Source organism: Callorhinus ursinus, unplaced genomic scaffold (genome assembly GCF_003265705.2).
Source record: "Callorhinus ursinus isolate GAN/ISIS: 27379988/994484 unplaced genomic scaffold, GSC_fseal_2.0 scaffold5, whole genome shotgun sequence".
Taxonomy (NCBI): domain Eukaryota; kingdom Metazoa; phylum Chordata; class Mammalia; order Carnivora; family Otariidae; genus Callorhinus; species Callorhinus ursinus.
The window spans coordinates 83,084,429-83,107,751 of NW_027397067.1; the positions used below are offsets into that span (position 1 = coordinate 83,084,429).

Sequence of the window (23,323 nt, forward strand, 5' to 3'; positions counted from 1 at the left end):
CTCGGGGAAGGCCCCGCCCCCTGGCCGGTCGGCCCCGCCCCCGGGCTTCCGTGCGGGGCCGCGGCTTCCGGCGTTGGGCCGCGCGGACCGGAAGTGTAGCGTTGCCATGGCGAGAGCCGGGCGCGGGGCCCGCCCCCGCGGCGCCCAGAGGAGCGCGGGGCCGACCGAGCGGTGGGTCGCGTCTGGTCCGCTGCGCTGCTGCGCTGCTGCGCTGTGCGCGAGGCGGAAGGTGAGGCGCGGACTTCCGGGGCCTGCGGCGGGAGAGGAGGCCGGCGGAGGAGGGAGCGGCGGCGGGGGGCGCGGGGGGCGCGGGGGGCGCGGGGGGCGCGGAGCAGAGCGGGGCCTCCTCGGGCGCCCTGCCCGGCCGGCCCTCGGGGAGGCGGGCGCCGGGGCGCGAGTCTCCGCAGGCCCCTCCTGGGCGCAGGGTGCCACGGGTCAGGAGCGGCTTCTCGGGCGGCAGCCTGTGAACGGAAGGCCGCCTGTGGGGCTTTTCACCTTGATCCGTGCGTGGAGTCGTTTTCAGTTTTGCAAACCTGTTGGTCAGGTGGGCAGCGCCAGACGTCTCCGCGTTTGCAGCCGGGAGATTCGGGCGGGCGGAGAAAGGACATGCCCAGGCTTTGTGCGGGCTTTGGAGCGAGGCCAGACGAGAAACTGGAGCCTCTCCGGGGTTCCGGTGACCTCCCGGGTGAGGATCCTGGGCGCCACCTCGCAGACCGGGGTCGAAGTGAGAAGCACCGGCGTGTCCCAGTGCCCGCACCCGCGCTCCAGGCCTGTGGGGAGGATCCGGGACTGGTTGCGGCCCCTCAAGGCCCTGGAGCAGGGGCTGAGGCGGCCGCGGGATTAATCGCCGTTAAGCTCCAGGCCGAGGCATGTATGGAGTCACTCCAGGTGGAGGGACGCCGGAGGAAGGCTAGCCCTCCTCAGAGCCCTGGCCTTTTCCTCCTGGATCTTTGACTTGGGGTGGAGCTGGCTGTGGGAGCACCACACTGCTCTTCTCAGGCCCTGTCTGGGCCCAGCAGTGAGCCCTCATGGGTGTCTTTGCTGCCCCGTGTTCTCCCCGGGCGGGGTTGGGGTTGTCCTGTATCCCAGAAGTGTAAAGAGGCCTCTGCTCCTGGCTGTGCTGCCCAGTTCCCTTCAGGGGTGGTGAGGAGAGCCCCAACCCGGGGCCCTGGGGCCAAGTTCTCTAAGGGGCTAGTGGCTGCCTGGAGGAGACTGCGCAAAGGCTAGCTCCGGGCTCCTCATTGTGATGGGTGTGTCCCCCTTTCCCCGCTCCCCCAGCTCTTGATCAAAGCTGGGATGGGGAAGCTTTAGAAGGTGCTTCCTTCCTTCCCTCCCTGTGCATGGGCTGGATTTCCTCCCTGTTGGCTGGAGCCTCCTCCCCGGGCTCTGCTGTTTGGTCCTAGCCTCCTCTCTCACCTGCTTGGGGTGTGCCTGGACTTTGGTCTCCCCTGACAGCAAAGGGCTGGCAGGCACCTGGGAAGAGGGTTCCTAATTCTGTGGACTCAACATTGGGATCTGTGTTCTAGGGATTTCTGTCTTTGGTTTCTATCAGCAGCCTGTGTCCATTCTGTGCAGTTTTGGTACTTCAATGTGAGGTGAACCCCCTGACCTCCGGTGACCTAACACACCAAACCCAGGCGGGTATCTGGCTGGGTGGACTTTGATGGCAATGGTAGCAATTCGTGTGTTCCCACTCTTCCTGGTCATCGGAAGACACGCAAGATTCGCAGTTAATGTTGTTGGCTTCTTAGGAGGAAACATCACAACTTCCAAGAGTGCCCCGAGAGCACGTGTCCTGAACACGCTGTGAAGGCGCACACACGAGCTGTGTCTTTCCCCAGTGTCCGCTTTATTCAATCAGAAAGCAAGGTTAATAGAAAGCAGGTTTAGGATTCCAGACTCAGTGATATTTCACCATGTGATTAACTTGGCTTCTTAATACGGCACAGAACGAAGATTACAAGGGGGTAGGGAGTTCGCGAACCAAACACGAAGTCGGTCTGTGGGCGGCGGCTGAGATGAGGTCTCAGGTCCGGGTCAGCTCTCGGCACTTACTGCTCCTTATGTTCAAGCAGGGAAGCATGTCAGTCCTGTTGGGAGATCAACCGGGCAGAGCCTTGGGCAGCAACTGCCTTTCTGAAGTGGTCAGACTGAGGCGGTCTGTCTGTCTAGAGGCGTCAGGTCCGAAGAGACTGATAGTTTGCTGCAAAAATCCTCCCCTTTTAAAGGGATCTAACGGGTCTCGGGCCCTGCAGACGTCCTCTGCTTCTGCTGGTTATCAGTGCTGGGAGGTGAGCTGATGCTGGACGTGGCAGGATCTCGTGGCCGTGGTACCTTCACCTGCTGTGTCACTGCTTGACACAGCCTCCCACTCTAGGACCTCTGCACGGTCTACTCGTTAGCCAAAGCCGGACATCTGGGAGGCTCTTCCCTCAGCTCCAGGCTCTCTGAGAACTTCATCCTAAATACCCTTGATTCTGGCCCTTCCTGTCCACCCTTCCCACCAAATAAATAACCTGCCTCAGTGGCGTTACCCTCGGATTGTAGTACTTTCCCCTGACTAGTCTTGGCTCTGTCTTAGCCCCTCGCCGCCGTGCTTCTCACCTTAGTGTGACTGATCTGAAATGCAAATCTAATTCCTGTCCTTTCCTTCTTGAAATACTTCCTCACAGACTTCCGAGTAACACTCACCTGCCTCTACCCACTAGCCACCACCCTCTGTACCCCTCACCCGCCCCCCGAGCACTTTTCTATGTGTGTGTCGTGCGGCCACCACACTGAACTGGTGTGGTGGTGGAAGGGAGAGAGCAGACCTCCCCCCACCCCTTCCAAGCTCTGTAGCCTTGGGCAGGGCTTCATCAGCACTACACGCTGAGAGGAGGACAGAGATACGGGGCCGTTAGCTCTACAGATGCCCAGGGGCGAGAGTCCTACAGAGCAGGAGCTCAACTGCTAGGAACGCTGTGAGGGCAGTTACGATAAGGTTTGATGGTGGATGTTGGATTCTGGGCTGTGTGCTTTCTTGGCAGCTGTGACGAACCCAAAGAGCAAACGGATTTGTACTGGCCGAGGGGCGCCTGGTTGCTGAGGCCACGGGGATGGAGCCTGCAGACAAGTCTTCACAGAAGTTTCACTGTGAAGGAGAGGAGTGTGTAGGGGAGTGGAGGGTTGGAGTTGGTTTGAATGAGGAGGTCCATGGAGATCCAGAAAGATCATGGAGATTGTGGTCTTGCGCAGAGAAGTGACTGACATCTTCAAGATCCCGGGCTGATCGAAGGGGGCTGGGCTGAAGAGTGGAGGTGGGGGCGTTGGGTGGTTGTACTGTGAAGTGGCTCGAAGAGCCCCGTGCTCAGCCCTGTCTTGCCAGGCCAGGATTCCCTGAGGCCTGGGTCATTCTTTGATGTGACCATTGTGGTTTTGTTGATTTTGGGTGATACATTCTGTTAGCTTCACACCCCGGCCCTCCCCCCTCCCCCAAAACCTTTTCCTGTTTTGGAAGGAAGGGAGGGAGGATGGTGTGGATGCAAGCGACCCTTTGGGAGCCTCCAGGCCTCAGATGAAGGGTCAGTTTCCTGCTGAGCCCTCCGACTGTCCAGTAGGTTTGAATGTCCCTCCCTGTGCAACAGGGCACAGGGCAGAGCCTTGCCATTGCTGATGGACCTCCCATTTTTCCAGTCCTGACTTACCTGTAGGCACAACTGAGTGATGGTCTTTTTCATCAGACCAGCTTACCCACAAGCTCAGAGGCTCCTGGGTTACAGTTTATACTAGCCCCCCAGTGCCAGGAACCCAGTTATTGAGCACTTCCTACAAGTCATGCACTAGGCTCAGCTCTGAGGACACAGCAGGACACAGTAAATGGCATGTCAAAAACTAGAACAGTGTGGGGACCCTGGGTAGCTCTGTCTGTTAAGCAGCAGACTCTTGATTTTGGCTCAGGTCCTGATCTCAGGGTGGTGAGATCAAGCTCTGCATCAGGCTCCATGAGCAGCGAGGATTCTGCTTGAGATTCTCTCTCTCCCCCTCCCCCCCACGCAGGTGTGCGTGTGCACGTGCGCGCTCTCTCTCTCAAGTAAATAAAATCTTTAAAAAACAATTAGAACAGGGTGAAAAGATACGAGAGTGACAAGGTAACCACAGAAGATCTCTAAGGAGGTAATATTTAAATTGTGATCTGAGCTACAGAAAAGGAGTGAGCTATCCTAAGATCCATGGAAGAACTTTCCAGACACAAGGAACAGCTAATGCAAAGCGGGAGTGATGATGAAAATGATAGCATCAAATAAACATGCGATAGACCAGGGGTTGGCAGGGTTTTTTTCCTGTGAAAAGCTGCATAGTGGGGCACCTGGGTGGCTCAGTTGGTTAAGTGTCTGCCTTTGGCTTAGGTCATGATCTCAGGGTCCTGGGATCGAGTCCTGCCTCAGGGAGCCTGCTTCTCCCTCTCCCTCTGCCCCCCCCAGGCGCCCCCCCGCCCGCTCGTGTTGTCTCTCTCTCTCTCTCTCTCTCTCGATCTCTGTCAAATAAGTAAATCTAAAAAAAAAATGTACAAGCCATTCTTAGCTCATGGGCCATACAAAACCAGATGGCAGGCAGTAGTAGTATGCCAACCCCAGTGCTAGATACCAGAAATACTGTTGTTAACTCGTTGAATCCTCCTAAGGACCTTATAAAGAAAGTATGATTATCATTCCATTTACAGATAAGGGAACTGAGGGAAAGAGGTCAGGAGACTTGACCAATCTCCTCAGCTCCCTTCCATTTCAAACCCAAGTCTGGTTCCAAGCTCAGCTCCCAGCCACTGTGGTACCTGGAGCTGGAGGCTTCCAAGGTGTAGAAGCAGGAAGCAGGCCAGTGTCGAGTGGTCAGTGGAGAGGAGGTATGCAAGGGGATGGCAAGGTGAGCAGGGGCCAGGCCATGCAAGCTCTGGAGGCCAGGATAAAACTTCTGGAATGTGTACTTTTTTTTACACCAAACTTTATTTTATTTTATTTTTTAAAGATTTTATTTATTTGACAGAGAGCGAGCAAGAGAGGGAACACAAGCAGGGGGAGTGGGAGAGGGAGAAGCAGGCTTCCTGCGGAGCAGGGAGCCCGACGATCCCAGGACCCTGGGATCATGACCTGAGCTGAAGGCACAACCGACTGAGCTACCCAGGTGCCCTGCATGTTTACTTTAATGGAAGCAATTAGACCTTTATGATATTGAAACATACTTCCGTTTATCAACTGTGGGTCAAAGGAGGGAGAAGCCAAGTGCATTGGACGCCTTGTGACTACCTCAAAGGGTGAGAATCTGTAAGTTCCCAAGGGGGTGGATCTGAGCTTTAGAAGGACAGATGGCAGTGCTTTTAGCCAAGGTATTTGGAGGGTCTCTATGGATGGTGCCAGTTGAGTCTTAATAGTGTGATTAGTACATCCAACTAAGCCCGAGGATTAAGGATGGTGTGCTCAGTGGAAGTGTCGTAAAGCTGGCTGGACAGCACAGAGCTGTCACAGCACCTGACCAGTAAGATGAGTTCCCTGATCACTCTGAAGTTCAGGGGGGTCGCTGGATAGGGGTGATCTTTTCTAACGGAATTTTAGTCACAGAAGAAGCATTGGCCTGTCTGAAAGAGCAAGCTTCAGTCAAGTGAGAAAACATACAAACCATAAGTAAAACATATTTATACCCGTGAGATGGGAAAAGCTGTCTGAAATCCACTTGTGTAAATAGGTCTCCCTGGATTATACTTCGGACAGGTGGGAAGAGCAAGGTGGGCACTTTCTGCATCCTTTTCCCACCAATACTGGTTCATGAATGCTGTCGTTCTGTCAGTAGACCAAGAGTTAAATGCACGTACAGAGGGAAGTAGCGCGCATTATAGAATTTCTGGTGGGGCTGGATTGTTATTTGGTCCAAACCAGAATTCTCTTCTTATTGAGCCAATAATAATTACTAGATTTCTAAGACTGCTTTTCATCTCTGTGGCCAATTCTTGGGTATCTCTTGTGAACTTTTCTAAATTATCATTTGGGAGAACATCCCTTTGGACCATGACAGAGGTCTGGCTATTGGTTTCCTTGAAAGCAGCATTTTTTGACAGAAAAAGCAGTGAGGTGGTTTCCTTCTGGTCTCCAGGGAGTCGAGTCTGGAATGCCCAGGAAACTTAATAATAGCGGGAGCAGCCAGCAAATTATAGCATGTAATACATTTTGGACATAGGAGCCATTTTAAATTTTATCCCCATTGTAGCTGAGGAAACCTGTCTGTTTCCATAACATTCCAAAGTCATGAACTATCCCGAAGGCTCACCAACCACTGGTATAAATGTTTATGGTTTTCCTGTTGGCTGAGGTGCAGGCTAGAGTAAGGACATGGAACAGCTTGTGTGTTGAAGTAGCCAGAGGTCAAAGTGCCAACTCAGTGACTTCAAAAGGACTTGCAATAGCGTGCCCAGCACCATACTTATCATTTTCATCCTTTTTTTTTTTAAGATTTTTTTATTTTTTAAGTGATCTCTACACCCAACGTGGGGCCCAAAGCTGTGACCCTGAGATCAAGAGTCGTGTGCTTCACCGAAGATCATGGGGCAAAGATCGTGACCTGAGCGGAAGGCAGATTACTTAACCCACTGAGCCACCCAGACACCACCCAGACACCACAGGGTTTATTTAGAGCCTCAGAAGACTTAACTTTATTTGTTTTTTAATTAATTAATTAATCTCTCTGCCCAACGTGGTGCTCCAACTCACAAGCCCTGAGATCAAGAGTCGTTCTACCAACTGAGCCAGCCCGGTGCCGCAGAAGAGTTAATTTTAAATTTTTATTTATATTTATTTTTTTAGCGAGAGAGTGTGCTCGAGGGTGGGGAGGAATAGGGGCAGAGGGAGAGGCAGAGAGAATCCTTTTTTTTTTTTTAAGGATTTATTTATTTATTTATTTATTTGAGAGAGAGAGCAGGAGAGGGGGCAGGGGTAGAGGGAGAAGCAGGCTCCCCGCTGAGCAGGGAGCCCGATGCGGGACTCGATCCTGGGACTCCGGGATCATGACCTGAGCCGAAGGCAATTGCTTAACCAACTGAGCCACCCAGGCGCCCCGGTAGAGAGAATTCCTAAGCAGGCTCCATCTCCCGACCCTGAAATCATGACCTGAAGCGTCCGACACTCAACTGACTGTGCCACCCGGGCTCCGAAGAAGACCTGAGTGTAAAGGGGCATGTTTTAATGGGTTCAGGAGAGGAGCCCGTGGGGAGGGGTTCAGAGGAAACGGAAGTCTGGCAGAGAGGACAGAGGGAAACAGCAGAGGTGGGCCTGGGCACCGGTAGTTGCTTTGTGTGTGTGCAGACGGGGAAGATGGGAAGAGGAAGAGCGGCCCCAGAAACCATTTTGACTTCTTCCAGTTGTTTGTTTGCCTCAGTTAATTCAGAAATAGTATTTTTCAAGGAGGCATACTTAGAATTCTGAAAACATTTAGAAGCCTCAAGATACCATTTAAAATACACATCCCATTCAGGGTTTTCCCCTTTCTTCCTCCCTTCCCCCCCGCCCCCCACACCTTTTCTCCCCATAATGGCCATTAATGTTCTAAATTACTTTTGGGTAAGTCAGTCCATTTGCTTATAAATGAGCATGTGGAGAGACCATAGTTATTTAAATGTGAAACGGCCAGAGTCCCAGGAGGAAGGACACCCTCAAAGCATTTTGATCACTGGGATCCAGTTTCTCAGGGGTTTTTCTATAGAGCAAAGAGAACAATCCCCCCTCGGCGCAGTTTCAACAGGAACAGCCTGGCTCCAGGAGGAGTCAGACCAGAGGCCAGCACGGTTCCAGTAGGAACAGTCCAGTTCCAAATAGGAGTTGGACTGAAGGCCAAATGGGTATTCTCAGGAAAAAAGACTTTAAAACAGATCTTGCATAAGGCGTGGAGAGCAGAGCTTGAAATCTAGGAGAAAACTTACCCTCAAGCTCTAGGGTGGGTAGGAAAGCAGTATGCTCAGTTGGCTCTGTGGGTGCAGCAGCCTCGCCGTTGCTGGGAGTCTTCTGGATCTCGCTTCTGATCACAAGTAATGTTAACCTTAAAAATAAAACTGCCGGTTATTTTACCAGCGGAAATGGGTTTATTCGGGAACAGCAGGGAATGGCAACCTGGCACAAGCAAAGCTCTGGCAAATCCACAGGCAGGTCTGCAGAGCGAAGGCGAGCAAAGCTCTTTTTCGGAGGAGAGGGGGAGCTGGGAGGGGCTGCTGTCGGTCAACAGTCCGGGAGTCACCTGGGAGCCGGGAGTGCAGTGGCTTCTCCTCCTCGGCTCCGGGGCTGCCAGCGGAGCAGCAGCGCTTCCTCCTGCCCTGGCGGGGCCGGTGCAGCGGCAGCTAAAGCCGCGGCCGCTTGGAAGGCCCCCTTGGTGAGTAACTGACGGGAGAACGCCCCCTGCCGGCCGCCCCACGACTCCGTTCTATTTTTTTTTTAAGGTTTTATTTATTTATTTGACAGAGACAGCGAGAGAGGGAACACAGGCAGGGGGAGTGGCAGAGGGAGAAGCAGGCTTCCCGCGGAGCAGGGAGCCCGATGCGGGGCCCGATCCCAGGACCCCGCGACTCCATTCTAAATGAGGTCTCCTGTTACTAATTTTCACATTGTATTGTCTATTGCTGTGTATCCCATTACTCTAAAATATAGTGATTTGGGGCACCAAATCAGCGAGTGCCTTCGGCTCAGGTCATGATCTCAGGGTCCTGAGATCGAGTCCTGCATCGGGCTCCCTGCTTGTGCTCTCTCTCTCTGTCAAATAAATAAATAAAATCTTAAGAAAAAAAATATAGTGACTTGAAACAATAAACATTATCTCACAGTTGCTGTAGGTCAGGAATTAAAAAAACGGCTTAGCTGGGTGGTTCCTGTTCAAGGTCTCCTGTGCTTGCAGTTCGGATAGTCAGGGCTGCCTCGTTTGAGGGCTAGACTGGGGCTGCAGGGTTTGCCTCTCAGGTGGTGCCCTCAGCTGGCTGTTGGCAGGAGGCCTCAGCTCTTCACATGTGGGCCTTTCTGTAGACAGCATACCAGCTACGTTCCTCCAGCACCAGAGACCCAGCAGAGGGCCAGCAAGAGGCTGCATTACCTTTTATGACCTAATCTCAGAAATTATACATTGCCATTTCTGTTTGCTTGTTTTCTGTTTGTTCAGTTTCTGCCATTTTTGGGGTTTGTTTTCTGTTTGTTAGGGGTAACTAAATACTGAAGGAAAAGTGGATTAGACTCTACCTTTTGAAGGGGGTGTCAAAGTGTTCTATACTTTGTGATACTAATTTTGTAAATGATAATGAACATTTTACATTTTCCAATTGTTGGTTGGCAGTACAGAGACATACAGTTAATTTTGACATATTGTCCTTGTATTTCACAACCTTGCTAAATATATTTATTCTAGTATCCCAATTGTAGATTACTAAGGATTTTTTTTTTAAAGATTTTATTTATTTATTTGTCAGAGAGCACAAGCGGGGGGGCGGTAGGTAGAGGGACAGGCAGAGGGAGAAGCAGGCTCCTTGCTCAGCAGGGAGCCCGATGTGGGGCTCGATCCCAGGACCCTGGGATCATGACCTGAGCTGAAGGCAGACGCCCAACCGACTGAGCCACCCAGGCGTCCCTCTTTTTTTTTTTAATTATTTTTTAAAAAAGATTTTATCTGTTTATATTTATTTATTGGCGGGGTGGAGCAGAAAGAGAGGGGGAGAGAGAAGGCAAGAAGACTCCACGTGAGGGCAGAGCCCAGCGTGGGGCTCGACCTCACAGCCCTGAGGTCACGACCTGCGCTGAAATCAAGAGTCAGACACTCCACGGACTGAGCCGCCCAGACACCCCGAGGATTTCCTGCATGTCTTCTGCATACCTACCTACGTGCTTTGTGAATCTGAAGAATTTTACATCTTCCTTCCCAGTCTGCATGCGTTTTGTGTCTTGACTTAGTGCCCTGGCTAGGACCTCTAGTATAATGTTGAACGGGATTGGTGTCCCCGATCCTAGGAGGAAGGGTTCACTCTTTTCCCGTAGGCATGATTTAGCTGAGGAAGCTTCCTTCTATTCCTAGTTTCTAAATTTGTTTGTTTTTTTATTATGACCAGATGTTGAATTTTGCCAAATGCTTTTTCTGGTTTTATTGATTTGATTGTATTTTTTAAAATGGTAAACTATTTTGATTTTTAAAATGTTAAACCAACTTTTTGTTCTTGTAATATATCCCACTTGGTCATGATGTGTTATCCTTTTTATATATTACTGGATTCAATTTGGCAATAATTTTAAAGGATTCTTGAAGCTATTCATAAATAAATTGGCATGTAGTATTCTTAACTTGTCATGTCTTTGGTTTTAGAGTCAGGGTAATACTGGCCTTATAAAATAAGTGGGAATGTGTTCCTTTCTCTTCTATTTTTAGAAAGGGCTTCTGTACATTTGGTATTATTTCTTCCTTAAATGTTTGATGTACGTTACCAGTGAAACTGTTTGGGCCTGGAGTTTCTTTTTGGGAAAGTTTGTAACTGCAAATTTAATTTCTTTAATAGATAATAGGGCTATTCAAGTTTTCTGTTTCTTCTTGAGTTCATTTTGATAATTTGTTTCATTCAGGTAATTTGCCCATTTATCTAAGTCAAACATGGCAATTTTTTTCTATAAAGGGCCAAATGGTAAATATTTTAGGCTTTTTAGGCCATGTGGTGTTGTAGCACAAAGCAGCCATAGACAATACATAAACAAATGAGTACTGCTAAATTCTCATAAAACTTCAGTTACAGTAACAGGTGCTAGGCCAGATTTGGTCTATGGGCTCTAGTTCATTGACCCTTGACCTAAGTTGTTGAGTTTATTGTCATAAATTGTTCAGAACATTACCATTTTAATCTGTTCATGGTCTGTGAGGTCTGTAGTGATGCCCCCTTTATCATTCATGATATTGGTAATTTTGTCTTTTATTTTTTTTTAAGATTTATTTATTTTAGAGAGAGAGCATGTGTGCCTGAGCAGGGGTAGGGGCAGAGGGGGAGGGAAAGAATCTCAAGCAGACTCCCTGCTGAGCGTGGAGCCCATTATGGGGCTTGATCTCACAACCCCGAGATGATGACGTGAGCCAAAACCAAGAATCAGACGCTCCACTGACTGAGCCACCCAGGCACCCCTGTCTTCTTTCTTGATTAGTTATCAATTTTATTGTGATTTTCTTTTTCTTTTTTTTTTTTAAGATTTTATTTATTTGACAGAGAGAGACACAGCGAGAGAGGGAACACAAGCAGGGGGAGTGGGAGAGGGAGAAGCAGGCTTCCCGCCGAGCAGGGAGCCCAATGTGGGGCTCGATCCCAGGACCCTGGGATCATGACCTGAGCTGAAGGCAGACGCTTAATGACTGAGCCACCCAGGCGCCCCTTTATTGTGATTCTCAAAGGAACAGGTTTTTTTTTTTTTTTTAAGATTTTATTTATTTGAGAGAGAGAGCGTGCGCACACGAGCACGAGTTGGGGGAGGGGCAGAGAGAGAAGGAGAAACAGGCTCCCCATTGAGCACGGAGCCCAATGTGGGGCTCCATCCCAGGATCCTGAGATCATGACCTGAGCCAAAGTAAGATGCTTAACTGACTGAGCCACCCACGTGCCCCTGAAAGGAACAGCTTTTAGTTTCAATATTTTCCTCTATTTGTCTGTTTTGTATTTCATCATTTTTTGTTCTTATTAGTATTTTCTTTTACTTACTTTGGGTTTAATTTTCCCCTCTTTTTCTAGCTTCTTAAGTGGAAGCTTAGGTCATTGATTTGACCTTCTTATTTAAGTAATCAAAGGTAAACATTTCCTTCTAAGCACTGCTTTAACTGTATCTCACATATTTTGATATGTATGTTTTCATTTTCATTCAGCTCAAAATATGTTATAATTTCCATTTTGATTCCTACCTTAGCCTGTAGGCTATTTAGAAGTATGCTTTTTTTTTTTTAAGATTTTATTTATTTATTTGACAGAGAGAGAGACAGCAAGAGAGGGAACACAAGCAGGGGGAGTGGGAGAGGGAGAAGCAGGCCTCTTGCTGTGCCAGGAGCCCAATGTGGGACTTGATCCCAGGACCCTGGGATCATGACCTGAGCCGAAGGCGGACGCTTAATGACTGAGCCACCCAGGCGCCCCTAGAAGTATGCTTTTAAGCTTCCAAATATTTGGGAATTTTTCCAGATATATTTTTGTTATTGATTCCTAATTTAATTTAAATTTATTAATTTAATTAAATCTAAATTAAATCTAATTAATTTAAATTTCTAATTTAATTCCATTGTGGTCAGTGAACATACTCTATTTTCATTCCTTATAAAGTTGCTGAATCTTGGATTGTGTTCCAGCATATGGTCTACTCTAGTGAAATCAGGTTTGTTTTTTTTTTAGCTTTTATTAATGGAAAATTTCAAACATCTATACAAGTAGGTAGAATACAATGGTCCTCATATATTTTTCATCCAACTTCAACAATTACCAACTGATGTCGGTTTTGTTTCACCTATATCTTTTATATTATTTTGAAGCAAATCTCAAATATATTATTCACTCTGTAAGTATTTTTGTATCTATTTCTAGAAGGAATGCTTTTTTTAAAAAGTAAGTTCTACACTTAGCGTGGGGCTTGAACTCATGACCTTGAGATCAAGAGTCCCCTGAGATCAAGATTCAGAGGCTCTACCAACTGAGCCAGCCAGGCGCCCCTAGAAGGGATACTTTAAAAATATACCACAATACCTAGGGGCGCCTGGCTGGCTCAGTTGGTTAAGCCTCTGTCTTCAGCTCAGGTCATGGTCCCAGGGTCCTGGGATCGAGTCCCGTATCGGGCTCCCTGCTCAGCGGGAAGCCTGCTTCTCCCTCTGCCTGCCGCTCCCCTGCTTGTGCTCTCTCTCTCTGACAAATAAATAAATAAAATCCTTATTTTTTTTAAAGATCTTATTTATTTATTTGAGAGAGGGTGAGAGCTAGAGAAAGAGAGCACGGAGACAACTAGACAAATTTCTATTTGTCTCATAAATGTCATCGTTACACATTTTATGATTTGTTTGAATTTGGATCCAAAAAAGGTACATATGTTGCACATGTCTCTTAAGCTTCTTTATTTTTTTTTAAAGATTTTATTTATTTATCTGAGAGAGAGAATGAGAGATAGAGAGCGTGAGAGGGGGGAGGGTCAGAGGGAGAAGCAGACTCCCCGCTGAGCAGGGAGCCCGATGTGGGACTCGATCCCGGGACTCCAGGATCATGACCTGAGCCGAAGGCAGTCGCCCAACCAACTGAGCCACCCAGGCGCCCTCTTAAGCTTCTTTAAATATATAGGTTCCCTGACCATCATTTTTTTCTTATTCAGTTTATTTGTTGAAGAAACTTGGTCACTTGTTTTTATAGTTTCCCACGTCATTGATCTTTCTGATTGTGCCTCTGTGGTGCCCTTTGATGTGTTGTTCTCGGTCTCTCACATTCCTAGAAACTGGTAGTCGTATCAAACCTTAATCAGATTCTCTTTAGTTTTTTATTGTTTAAGAAGACTGCTTTATATAAGATGGTTGTTCTTCCATTGTGAGGCACAATTGTCCAGTTGTCTTTTCTGTGATTGATAAAAATTCTCCCACATCAGGTATTGGTAGCGTTCATATAGGAGAAGAGGGCAAACAGATGGTCACCAGAGGGAGTTGGGGGGAGGGTGGGTGAACTAGGTGATGGGATTAAGGAGTGTACTTGCAGTGATGAGAAAAACAAAACACACAAAAAACAAAACAAACTGACCAATTCTCTCTTATTTTATGGTTTTCAAAATACTGAGTTAGAATTCTCTGACAATGAGCTTGTTTTGTTTTCAGTGTGGATTTCAGTGTCTGGGTTTGATAGGTTTCAGCCCATCCCACTTAGTCTTCTGGCCAAATGGGTACACGTTTGTCCTCCGGTGTTTGGCAGTGGGAGTGTCTGATGTGGGCCCCATAGTCTGACCGCTCCCGTATTGCTTGCTGTGACAAGATGTTTCACGTTAAGCTTGGACGTCTCAAGCCACAGGCCTGGAATCAGCCATTTCTATAAAGACATTTTTAAGGAAAATGGAGATTTCAGGCTGGGTTTTTGGAGTGCTCCTTGCTGCTGGGCTGCTCACTGTTTCTGGGTCTTTTCAGTGGACAGAAGTAGGAAGTTTGTTTTAAATTAAATAACATGGGGCGCCTGGGTGGCTCAGTCGGTTAAGTGTCTGCCTTCAGCTCAGGTCATGATCCCGGGGTCCTGGGATCGAGCCCCGCATCAGGCTCCCTGCTTGGTGGGAGGCCTGCTTCTCCCTCTCCCACTCCCCCTGCTTGTGTTCCCTCTCTCGCTGTGTCTCTCTCTGTCAAATAAATAAAATCTTCAAAAAAAAATAAATTAGGATGAACCATGAGAGACGATGGACTCTGAAAAACAAACTGAGGGTTCTAGAGGGGAGGGGGGTGGGGGGATGGGTTAGCCTGGTGATGGGTATTAAAGAGGGCACGTTCTGCGTGGAGCACTGGGTGTTATGCACAAACAATGAATCATGGAACACTACATCAAAAACTAGTGATGTATGGTGATTAACGTAACAATAAATAATTATTTAAAAAATAAATTAATTAAATAACATTACAAGTTTTATTGATACTTCCAGGTCATATTTAAGACTACAGGAATTTTATTTTACCTCCTTGCTCTTGCTCTTGTATTTGTATCTTTTTTTCTCCCATGCCAAGAATCTTGGTTCTCAGTGACCCAGGATGACAGAATTGTGATATTACAAGTGTTAAGTATGAACTACTTATCTGCTGCATCCCACAGTAAGCCTAGAACAGTCTTGGGGTAAAAATATGAGCTTCATAGCTGGTCACGTGATTATTGACAACAGGTCATTTGGGCAATTTCCCACCACCTGGGCGAACCTCTGTCCCTGCTTGTACAGCCTTGTGCGAGAGCGGGGCTGGGTATGGGGCTCATTTTCCTCCCCTTCCTCTAGTCACCTGTGCCTTTGCTTTTTTTTTCGTAACTGTGATAAAATGTACGTGACATAAAATCTATTGTAACCATTTTTAGGTACAATTCAGTGGCACTAAGTACATCCTCCATATTGTGTAGTCATCATCTGTATCCGTGACCGGAAACTTTTAGCCACCTGAAGCAGAAACTCTGTCCCCTTTCTTTCTTTTTTTTCTTTCTTTTTTTTTTTAAGGACACTTTATTTTTTTAAAGATTTTATTTATATATTTTTGAGAGAGAGAGAAGGAGCGGGGGAGAGAGGGGCAGAGGGAGAAGCAGACTCCCTGCTCAGCAGGGAGCCCAGTGCGGGACTTGATCCCAGGACCCGGAGATCATGATCTGAGCTGAAGGTAGATGCTTTACCAACTGCACCACCCAGGCGCCCCAACTCTGTCCCCTTTAAACAATTCCCGCCCCAGTCCCCTAGCCCCGGACAGCCTGCATCCTGTGTCTGTGAATTTACCTATTCTTGATCCCCCTCCAAGTGGAATCACACACTGTGTGTCCTTTTGTCAATACATTTGTGGCATGTGTCAGGACTAACTTCTTTTTTATGGCTGAATATTCCACCGTATGGATAGACCAAGTTTATCTTTTCATTTGCTGGTGGACATTTGAGTTTCTGCTTTCTAGCTGCTGTGAATCATGTTGAACATTGGTGCATAGATATGTGAGTTCCTGTTTTCAGTTCATTTGTGCATAGATCCTGAGGTCGTCAGGATGTTTTTCCCACACGCCGTCACTTTACACTGCCGGGTTGATGAAGTTATATTCTGTCCTGTACCGTAGTTCCTAATTCTGTGTTGCAGAAGTTGGAAATGACATCAGTCAGTCTGTCTGTCTGCATAGCCGGGTGGGATGCACGAATTATGCTTTCCCATCTATGTGTCCTGTTCCGTCTCCTGCACCCCTGGAGGAATGGTGTTCTTGGCTGGCTTTAGGTCCATGGGGATGCTGCTGGCTTATGTGTTACCAGTCCCCTTTATCACGTCCTCGAGTGTCCTGACCTCCGCCACCCCCTGGACACCTCCCCTTTGCTGTCCTCTCTGTGCAGTGGCTCCCATCTTTCTTCCCTCCAGCTTCAGGAATTTGTGTACTAACATGAATTCCCTTCCTCTCTGTTGGCCCTCCAGTTCTCCCACTAGGCCGGTGGGGGGCGGGGTCTCACTGTGGGTACATGTGTGTGCTCAGTTGGTCATCTACACCTGGCACATCTCTTGTTCTAAGGCTGTTTGGCCCATGTGTCTTGTCTACAACCCCCCTCCAGCTTCCCTCACCACTGTTCCCTGCCCAAGGGTCATTGTTGGGGCACGCGTTCTGAGTCAGAGCAGACCCAGGGTTACAACTTTGTGATTTTGACCATTTTGTACCTGACGGACCTTAATTTCCAAATCTACACGATGGGGTCCTGGCCCACTGCAGTGATTAGGCTGAGACTAAATGGGACAGTGTGGCCGCCAAGGGACTGGAGGCTGTGCTGGCCTCCAGGTGACCAGGGCCCTCAGGAAACCCTCTGTCCGTAATCTCTCCTAGCCAAGGCCTGGCTTTTCTCTTTGCTCAGCGAACCTCTTTTCAAATGGAGGTGCCTCCAGCCAGACTTCTTTCATGAGGTTGGCTAGGCCCCTGACACCTTGCTGTTAAGTTTATTAGCTTTATTTTGGATGGCAAAGGGAAAGAAAATGGGGGAGCGAGGCCTCCCAAGTTTTGGGGAGCCTCCCGATGTTTGGGGAGAGGCCTTCCCAGATTCTGGCCCCTCGCAGGCACTGCTGCCAAAGCTCGCTGTGGCCCCTGCCTCGTGTGGTCCACACATGTGTAGTGCCTAGTCTGGCCGCCACAGATCCCCTCACGGGCTTGTCACCCGGCAGTTGTAACTGAGCCAAATGAAATTTCATTGTTGTAGGACAGAAACCGGGATAGCTTCAGTTTCATCTGGCTCTACGGCTCTATGGTAGGGGAGTCTGAGGAGCACCAAGGTCCCTGAGAAAGGACGCAGGCCTCCTGCGAGGGTCTGAGAGGAAGTTGAGGCCGGGCGAGTTGGTCCTTGACAGCGGGCTGGGGAGCTCAAGAGGAGACTGATCACAGAGCCGCAGGCAGGATGGGCTCTCCTACAGGCTCAGGGGTCAGCACATGGGCCAGTGGAACAGAGTCAAGAATCTAGAACAGGTTCAGCCATGTGGGAACTTTATGACCAGGGTGGCGCTGCAGAACCGTGGGGAGAAGCAGCTGTTGAACCAATGGTGCTGGGCAGCTGGGCAACCAGATGGCAGCAGAGTGACTTGGAGCCACACACTCAGAGTGGACGCATCCCACACTCCCATGTTTGGAAGGCATGCATGGGCGCATAGGTAGAAAACCTGACGAAAACTGAGGGGTGAGGGGAAGGCTCCGGTGCCCGCTCATTGTCCTGACAGGTGGTGCTCACATGGTCTCGTGTGTCCAGTTTACATGTGCTTTACGCACTTTCTGTATTTGTATCACACTTCACAGTAAAAAAGAGTTCTCAAAGAGGACCCCAACATACTGGGGGAAATGTGAGGAAGCCTGTCCATCCTCGGCACAAGGCTCGCAGGACTGACAGGAGATCCAGCGTGGCTGGACGCTGCTGGGATGGTGTCCTGGGTGGGGGATGAACAGGGCTGCTGACTGCTCGGGTGGAAACCCGTGCAGGCCCCGGGCCCAGGACGTCCGTAGGCTGCGTGAGAAGCTCTGGCCTTCCATAGGGCTGTCAGGACCCCGTGTGCATTTTCAGTCCCCTGGGGCTACAGGACTCAGACAGGCTGGAGCCCCAGCTGGACGCAGAACAGCTGGTGGGAGATGCAGACCGAGTGGGAATCAGGGCCTGGCCGTGCTGCTGCTGCCTGCTTCCTGGTTCTCAGACTCTCGAGGTGTCTTCCTTCCGGGTCTTTACACTGACCCTTCACTTGGACTGGATGCTCCTTCCTGCCCGTGAGATGGCACCTTATAGGTGCGTCAATCATTCACCACCCTTCCCTTGAGTGCCAGCCCTGGAGGAGCAGGAGTGGTAACCGCTGCTTGTGGAAGAAATGAATCAAACCTGGAGTGAGCAGGAGATGTAGGCCTTCCGGAGCTGAGGTCTGCCTTGGTGACAATTGTGGTGTCAAGGTCATTGAACCGTGGTACTGGGTGGCCAGTTCTAAGGGTGTTCCCAGAGTAGGCACTCACTTCCTGGGTGTTCTCCCGAGAGTGTGGAGTCTGGGTGGTGGAGGCTGGACCCAGGGGAGTCACAGGGACCATAGGAGACCACAGAGTGCAGGATTGGAGTCAGGTCCACCAGGGGGCTGCCCGTGATGTGTCCTTGAGACCCGGTGGTGGGAGGCTGGCAGAAGGACGGAGGGACAGGCATATGCCACTCTGAGAGATTAGGGCATGGAGGAAGGACCCATTTGGGGTAGGAGCCCATTACCTCCATTCCTGTGTTGGCTTTGAGATACTTGTGAGCCTAGAATGACAGGTGAGCATGTTTAGCCAGCTGTAGAACAGTGTGGGTATGGCTCCTCTCTCAAGAATCCTGCCACCCTGGGCCGTAAGCAAGAGTAATAATCTCTCCAGCCTCGTAGGGCTGGTCTCTGAAAGTGCATTCTGATGCTGTGCCAAGTGAGAGTTATGTGACAGCCGATCCCTCCCATTCTGCTGCTGGAATGATCCTGGTGGTTCCCTGCTGCCGATGAGGCCAGGTGCTTGGGAAGCCATTCGTGCCCGTAATCCTTGAGCATGCATTTCCTGAAGGTGCAGGGAGCTGGACGTCGATACGGCACTTGAGCTCACAGCCTGGGTCCCAGTTGGTCAACTGTCCTGGGAATGTCCTATCTAGCCGTGCCCCTGGAGCACGTTTCCATTGGGGCAGTGCCTGCAGTGGGGGACGTGTATACCATGGACACCCTGTTGGTGGTCCAGGACAATCACTGTTCCTCTGTGCCTGCCCCATTGTTGGTCTCCGCTCTGGGGGGAGGGACTGACTGATGGCCGGAGGCACCTTGTGTGGCTGAGGTGAGGTGCTAGTGGAAGGTCTTGGCCCATTTCCCTATTTGGTAGAAGGGTTCCTTTTGCTTTTTAGTAGTGCTAACCATGTATCGCCAATGCCATTTCCTACTCCAGGCTTTCTTTCTTCGTTCCCTTTACTTTTACATTTTCTTTTGAGATCACTGTAGATTTACATACAGTTGTGAGAAGTAGTTCAGAGAGACAGACCCCTGGCACACATGCCCCCCCCCCACGCAGTCCCCTGAAGGCATCTAGGACACTGACGTTCACACACTCCACTGACCTTTTCAGATTTACTAGTGTTACATGCATCTCTGTGTGCGCACAAACGTGTGCATGTACTTCTGGGCAGTCTTGTTAACTGTATAGATTTGTGTGACCACCAGAGTCAAGTGCAGAACAGCTCCATGACCAGGACCCTGTGCTGCCCTGAGTAGCCATGGCCACGGTCTTCCTCCACCCCCACCCTAAGATCTTACCATATCAAGGATTTTTTATTTTTATTTATTTATTTATTTTATTTAAGGTTTTATTTATTTATTTGACAGAGAGAGGCAGTGAGAGAGGGAACACAGGCAGGGGGAGTGGGAGAGGGAGAAGCAGGCTTCCTGCTGAGCAGGGAGCCCAACGCGGGGCTCGATCCCAGGACCCCGGGATCACGACCTGAGCCTAAGGCAGATGCTTAACGACTGAGCAACCCAGGCGCCCCAAGCATTTTTTATAAATGGAATCATGCAGGGTGTGACTGTTAGGGAGGAGCCCAGTGCCCTTGAGATCCACGCAGGCTGTGTGCATCCAGAGTCGGACCCTTTTTTTTTTTTTTAACAAGAGAACAGTTCTACACCTTTATTTACTTTTCATTAAATATAAATCCTTGAGGGGTACAGCATCACACAGATTCTGTGGCCAGTGGCTTTAGCAGGAAGGTTGCTTCGGAATTTGGCATGAACCATGCCACTGTTTCCATGAGCACGAGTTACTTTTCCTGATTACTGTGGTTTTGTTTGGTTTGCCCCCAGGAGTCACTGTATTGTTCTTTGCTTTGTACACATAAGCACATCTCTTGCCTAGATAGAATTCCGTTTCATCTTGAGCATAAACACCTTCGATTTTAAGAAGCGCTGTGTGCTCCCTCTGGTTCCAGAGACCCCGCTTATAGCCAGCAAAAACGGCCTTGGACCACAGCCTTCCGGACGTTATTTGGTGTTACGTTCCCAGCAGGCCTCCACAGACTCCAAGATGGCGGAAAAAGCCAGAGTCGGACCCTTTTGGTTGCTGAGGCGTGTTCCATGATGTGGGTGGGCCAGAGTTTGGTTAAACTTTTGCCCACTGAAGGCCTGGGATGTTTCCAGTTTGGGGCTGTTATGAATAAATCTGCTGTGAAGTTCATGTCCAGGTTTTTGTGTGAACTTGAATGTCCATTTATGTGGGACGAATGCCTGAGAGTACGGCTGTTGGGTCATATGGTGAGCACATGCTTAGTGTTTTTAAGAAACTTCTGGTCTGTTTTCCAGAGTGGCTGCACCATCTTATGTGACCACCAGCAATGTGGGAGACCCTTGGCATTCTGATGGGTATGCAGGGACACCTCGCGTGGTTTTCATCTTCGTTTTCCTCATGGCTAATGCTGCTGAAGATCTTTCCATGGGTTTTCTTTGCCATCTTTGTATCCTCTTCAGTGAAATGTCTGTTCACACCTTTTGCCCATTTTCTAATTGGACTGTTTGGTTTTTACTGCTGAGTTTTGAGTCCTTTATGTGAGCCAGAGAGAAGTCCTTTGGTCTGTGATTTGCAGACATGCTCTCCAGTCAATAGCTTGGCTTTTCACCCTCTTCACATGGTTTTCGTGGAGCAAAAGTTCTTAATTGTGGTGTGGTTCAAGTTGTCATTTAGGGACTGTGCTTTTGGTGTCCAGTCTGTAGAAGCTGTATGGCTTCGCCTTTACCATTGAGATGCACAGTGCACCTGGAGTAGCGATTAAGATGAGTTTTTTTTACCTGTGGCTGTCCAGTTGACCCAGCTCCATTGTTGGAAAGGTTCTTTTTCTGCTGCTCTGCGCTGTCATAAATTGAGTGTCTACACTTAGTGGATTTGTTTCTGGACTTTCTTCTGTTCCATGATCTGTTTACCCCTAAGCCAGTACCTCAGAGTCTTACTTACCAATCTTTATATTAAGTTTTGTTATGGAAGAGTGTGGGTACTTCAGATTTGTTATTTTTTAGGATTGTCCTGACTGTTCTTGGCCTTTTGCATTTCACATAAAATGGAGAATAAGTTTTGTGAGTTTCAAATACAGCTACTGTGTTTTGGTTGGGATTGCATTGGACCTTCGATAGCTGGGGGAAAATGACATTCTGCCAGTTCTGAGGCTTGTGGCCCATGAGCATGGTGGATCCTGTTACTCGCCAGGTCTTCCCTCATGCTTTTAAAAAAGGTTTTGTGGTTTTCTGTGTATAGGTCTTGTGCCTCTTTTGTTAGACTTATAACTAGACATTAATGATTTTGGATACTATTGTATTTCTATAAACAGCATGGTAATGTTTCATTGTCTAGTTGTTGCTAGTATTTGTAAGTACAATTATTTTTTACATTGACCCTGTATCTGCCAATATTGCTCTGTTTTAATTAATCCTAATAGTTTTTCTATAGGATTGTTCAGGTTTTTATCATACACAATGTCATTTGCAAATAATGAATTTTTTGTACCCTTCCTTATTCCACTTATTTCTTTTTCTTGCCCAGTTGCATTGGCTAGAACCTTAGTACAAATATGAATAGAAGTAGTGATAGCAAACCTCCTTGTCTCATCCAGTACCGTTTGTTGTTTTTCAAATTAGGTTGGGATAATCATTGTGCTGATGGGAAGTACCCAGAGGCAGGAGAGAGCTGATGCTGGGAGACAGGGGTTCTGGAGGGGTCCTGGGGACGTGGGTCCGGGTCCTTGCAGTGGATGAAGCATTGTGGGGGAGGTGGGGAGCAGTGGCAGATGGATTGTTCGAGTAGGTGGATACCCTTGTCTGATGGCTTCTGTCTTCTCATGAAACATGTCAGCAGCTGAGCATGAAAATGAGGGAGAAGAGGCAAAGGAAGCTGTAAGATTTCTCAGAGAATTAGTGCCATTGAGTGTGTGGGGTATCCTGATTGGATGGGGGCCACCAAGTGTGCGGCGACCCAGTCGGGTGGAGGCCAGCCCCGTGGGTGAGGCAGAACAAAGGAGAGTTTATTGGATACACCGCAAGGGAGCAGTGGGTGGGCAGGACAGCGCGAGGGGCAGGGAGGGAGAGACTATCTGCCAGGAGGCGGGCATGCAGGGCTGCAGTTAAAGGGGGAAAGTGAGGAGGTGTGGGAATGTAGGGAATTTTCCTTTTTTGGTACCTGTGTCTGGGTGTAAGTGGCCCATTGGGCAGCTAGGGCTTATGGCTATTTTGAGGTGGGTCACCTGATCGGCCTGTTTGTCTTCAGCCAGGGGGCTGGGGGTGACTGTAGGCCCTCTGCCTTCTCCAGGTTTCCATGGCTCAAGTTGGCTGCCTACAAGCGGCCTCTACAGAGTGGGCCCCGCACTTGTCTGAGGTGTGGTCTTGAGTCCGTGCCTCTGCTGGTTCATTCAGAGTTGGGCAGTCGTGCTGGACAGGCTGGGGTTCCCACCTGTGCACGGTGGAGGAGCAGTGGAGAGCACAGCTTGAAGCTGAAGCTGAGGACACGACAGTGTGGGGCTCCGGAGTGCTGGGGTCAGCATCTGCAGGACCGAGCTGGGGGGCAGGTGATGCTCTGAGCATGGGGTGTTGAGGAAATGCCAGAGTGGGGCTGAAGGGGGACAGTTACAGATGGCGACAGGGTCAAGGGCATAACTGGGGCAGAGGACGAGGTCATTGGCAGGAAGAAGGGGTCAGGACTGAGGAGCAGGGAGTTGAAGGGTGGTCACAGGACATCGAGACCACCAGGAATTCAGACCTGGCGCAGCGATGGGGCCATGCCCACAGCAAGGGCTGGTGGTGGTGGTGGGCACAGCGGGTGGCTGGTATCCGCTGGGACTGCTGCAGAGAGGAGTGGGGAAGGGGCTGCAGGCCACAGTGAGGAACAGGGCGGGTGGGTGCCCCCTTCCAGGCGAGGGGGCTGAGGTAGTTCCAGAATCGGGGAATCGAGAGCAGGGTCAGAAGCCCCCTCGATGCTGCTGCTCTGATCAAGCCTGTCTCTTCCTTCTCTCCTAGCTCAGCCAGGTTCTCAGGAGGTGGGGCCCCCGCCGTGTCCTTGCCAATTCTCCATGGGGGGGCCTCTGCTGAGCTCGCAGTGGTCTCTGTATCCTTCTCTTTT

At 49.4% G+C, this 23,323-nt stretch overlaps 1 protein-coding gene and 1 long non-coding RNA gene across 5 annotated transcripts in view; one reads left to right on the forward strand and one right to left on the reverse strand.

Moving 5' to 3' along the window:
• The first annotated feature begins 110 nt into the window (after nucleotides 1-110).
• The window catches only part of PPP1R16A (protein phosphatase 1 regulatory subunit 16A), a 37,918-nt gene continuing 14,705 nt past the window's right edge, over nucleotides 111-23,323 (forward strand). For 3 of the 4 annotated variants that reach the window (XM_025871363.2, XM_025871362.2, XM_073893414.1), the window contains exon 1: nucleotides 111-229. The gene's annotated coding sequence lies outside the window, so the exon portion shown is untranslated. Of the gene's footprint in view, nucleotides 230-15,661; nucleotides 15,681-23,323 lie in introns of those variants that run through there. The other variant, XM_073893413.1, reaches the window with a different exon arrangement.
• Nucleotides 2,985-8,565, reverse strand: LOC141372867 (uncharacterized). Its single transcript, XR_012378398.1, has 3 exons — nucleotides 8,251-8,565; nucleotides 7,940-8,055; nucleotides 2,985-3,133 (listed from the first exon to the last, which is right to left on the reverse strand). It is a non-coding gene; the product is annotated as an uncharacterized lncRNA (long non-coding RNA).